The 3422-nt window shown below is 27.9% G+C and overlaps 1 non-coding gene across 1 annotated transcript; it reads right to left on the bottom strand.

Annotated features, from left to right (window-relative positions):
- Positions 1-2557: 2557 nt before the first annotated feature.
- TRNAN-GUU (transfer RNA asparagine (anticodon GUU)) lies at positions 2558-2631 on the bottom strand. The gene has a single exon. It is a non-coding gene; the product is annotated as a tRNA-Asn (tRNA).
- Between the last annotated feature and the right edge of the window lie 791 nt (positions 2632-3422).

Below are 3422 nucleotides of genomic sequence, written 5' to 3'. Positions count from 1 at the left end.
GTATGTACACTTTTTAATAAAACATGTATACTTCTCTTCTCTCTCTTCTCTCTCTCTCTTCTAACATATCTTGTGTGTAATAAAAAATAAAATGCTAGTACTAATATATCACTCTTCAACTTTTTAGTCTTGTTTTTAACCTATAAGTCGCCCAATTCATAATCTTTGTTTTTTAACAATAGTAGAATTGGTTAAGTACAGCTGTGGAACTCTTTTTAGATGGTACTTGTGTTTACACGATTCACTATCAAGGCTGACTAAAATGCCTTTCAAATTCTACTTAAAATACTAATTGTAAAATACTTTTAAAAAGTGTATTTAAAATGCAAAATAAGTTTTTCAAATTCATTTTAAATGTAAAATGAATAAATAGGTATTTTAAATGGTTTTCGAATGCAAAATGGTTTTTCCTGTCCTAGCGGAAAAAAAAATTTTACGGAAAAGTACAGAAAAACTATATAGATTGAGAAAAGATCTTAGAAATTCTTAATTTATTTGATATCATGATAATTTTGGAAAATGGGAATATAAAAAATTCAGTTTATTATCATAAACCGACCTTTACAGGAAGATTTCTGAGTTTTTGGTCTCATCATTCTTTTTGCCGAAAAAGAGGTATGATTTTCGATTTAATAGACAAATTTTTTTTAATTTCAGACCTTGAACTTTATCAGAGAAACTTTGAATTTATTGTGTACACTTTACTCGATGATGACTATCCATTAGATTTTATTTTTAAAACGATGACTGTCAGATTAAAGAAAAAAAATTTTTAATAAAATGATATGCCTGTTAAAAATAATTCAATATTAAGATCGAACTGGCACAATTCTGTATGTTCGGAGCGTTTCTGAGAAATTTGAGGAAATTGTAAATAGTTCTACATAGCCTTATCAACACACATACAATTTTTACACTTAAAATATGTATAAATTTATAAGTGATGAATTATTTAAATATTTTTTGCTCTGTTTAAAATTTAATTTATAACGTTTTTAATACATCTTATGCAGAATACACACACAAACCAAATTATAAATCGAGAAGCGATCTAATAAGCTATAACAATTAATGTTGTCTTAATGCTTAATAATATTACTCAATAATTATATTTTATGTACTTAGTTATTTTTACACAAAACTAATACTTTCTCATATATTTTACTATTAATATGTATTTTTATTTTAAAAAAGAAAATTTCCAATCATATTTAGGTAATTTTGCAATCATAAACATGTAATATCCATATAATTACATGCATTTTTTTCAGTGCATACCTCGGTGCATACTTTATAAAAAGTATTATATTTTACATATAACTTTAATATATAAAATATTTTATCGAAGTTATCAGTTTCAACTTAAACCGACACGTGTCGTCAAAAGCCATCTAAATAATAAGCATTCATTAGATCATTAAACATATATACGCTTAGTATAAAAACATAATATTGCAAAGATAGTTATCGTTTATAATCGCATATATCTTGTAATAATACGTACGTATAAATAAAAATTCTGTAAAAAAGAAAGCAATCTAATCTAGATTATCTGTGTGTTTATTCCATCGTGTTCAATAAATGACGTGTCCAGTTAAATGACGTGTATATCCTATATCATCAAATGTACGGTATTTTACAATGAAAATTTCACAAACTTCCTTTGGGGATTTGCAAAAACAAAGTAAACAAAGCTGTTTCTTTAATCCTTATAAAAAAGTATTAAAAAGCATTTGTATCTCCTGCGGCAAGATTTAATTCAAATTTGTACTCGACACTAAAGAAGCTGTAATGGGTACATTACAAGCAGCCCTGGCATCATTATTGATCATGGGCTCGTTCTATAATTTAGGATTGTTCGAATATCTTCTTGGACAACCTAGGCCGTATCTTTCTTATCTGTATGCCTTGGTCACATGGAGCCTTTTTACGTTTTCCGTTGACTATCCATATCCAATTTACTTCGAGGATTAGGAAACTGTAACAGATTGGAAGCTAAATATTTATCAGCGCGATTACGTCGATATTTGTTAGCTAGTTTCGTTTTAAGGTAAGAGTTTTAAAATATATTCCCTCAATCCCTTTATATTATTTAACTTTTTGAAATTCCTTAACTTTTGTATAGAAGAAGGCCCTTATTATGAGATAGATACATAACATGAAAAAGAGCTCTACGTGTAGGTATATAAGAAAACAAAAATAACGGGACTATAATATTATTCTAAAGTTGATCAATCTAAATATTTGCTTATATGATAATGTTATAAAATGTAATGATAGCGACATAAAAATAAAATTAGCATATTCTGACTTAATAAAGATAATGTTTTTCAAAATTACCTTTTATTTAACTTGAGTTAATTCAATCTTAACGTAACTTTGAGTTAGTTTTTTTATTATTTAACTTTTAACTTAAATAAATGAATTTTAGAAGGCATTAATCTTAATTTAATTTAGTTTAAAAAAATATTAACTTGCAACCTTTTAGCTGTAATGATAACGCTCATTGATCTTTTTCAATTACGTGTATTTTACGACGAAATTTAATGCAAAAAAACGCCCCCGGGTGGACTCGAACCACCAACCTTTCGGTTAACAGCCGAACGCGCTAACCCATTGCGCCACGAAGGCATATGAATCTAGGTCATCGTTCTTTCGAAAATCAAGTATAATAGATTGTACTCGGTCATGTTTCGTAAAAATATTTATCTCAATAATCCTTTTAAATGTACTACATTACATAATTATCTTACAAGATTTCTTCATATAAAAACGCAGGTTTGTAATCATATTTTGATGGACTCTCTGAATAGGCAACTACCGTTGCATCTTTGTAAGATGGGTTCTATACTTTAAGGAGTCATCTATCTTGTGTTGTTTGCAGAAAATATATTTTTTCCACATAAAGTTATACTTTTCATGCTTTAATAGTCGCAAAATTGTCTGTTATTGTATCGAATCCTTTTATCTTTATATTTTTGACATCATTACATATATATATATATATTTCACTTTTATTTGATACATAAGGTCTATTTGCGTTGTATGTACTTTTTGCACTCAGCATTTTTACTTTCTCTCGTTTCAACGTCCGGATATATATTTATCTTCTTTCAAGTTCAAAAATTTTTTTAGGGATTTCAAGTAACGCAAACAAACCTATAATAAGCGCTTAACGACGAGTGATTTCTATACATATAACAATAATATAATCAATTCAAGGCTAATAAGAGTCAGCGCGGGAGAGGGTGTGCAATATTAATGTGGAATGATGACTTAACTCCATTTTTCTGTGATGTCTTCTTTATTCAAAGTATTGATTGAACGTTTCGACTTTCTTTGAAGTCTTCCTCAGCAAACAATCATAACAGAATATTATATAGCTTAATAGTCCAGACACGTTCGATATTCCAGATCACAAA

This window comes from Mycetomoellerius zeteki, unplaced genomic scaffold (assembly GCF_001594055.1).
Source record: "Mycetomoellerius zeteki isolate Tzet28-1 unplaced genomic scaffold, Tzet1.0 scaffold174, whole genome shotgun sequence".
Lineage (NCBI taxonomy): Eukaryota > Metazoa > Arthropoda > Insecta > Hymenoptera > Formicidae > Mycetomoellerius > Mycetomoellerius zeteki.
The sequence above is the reverse complement of the archived record's forward strand: the minus strand, read 5'-3'. Positions and strand labels throughout refer to the sequence as shown.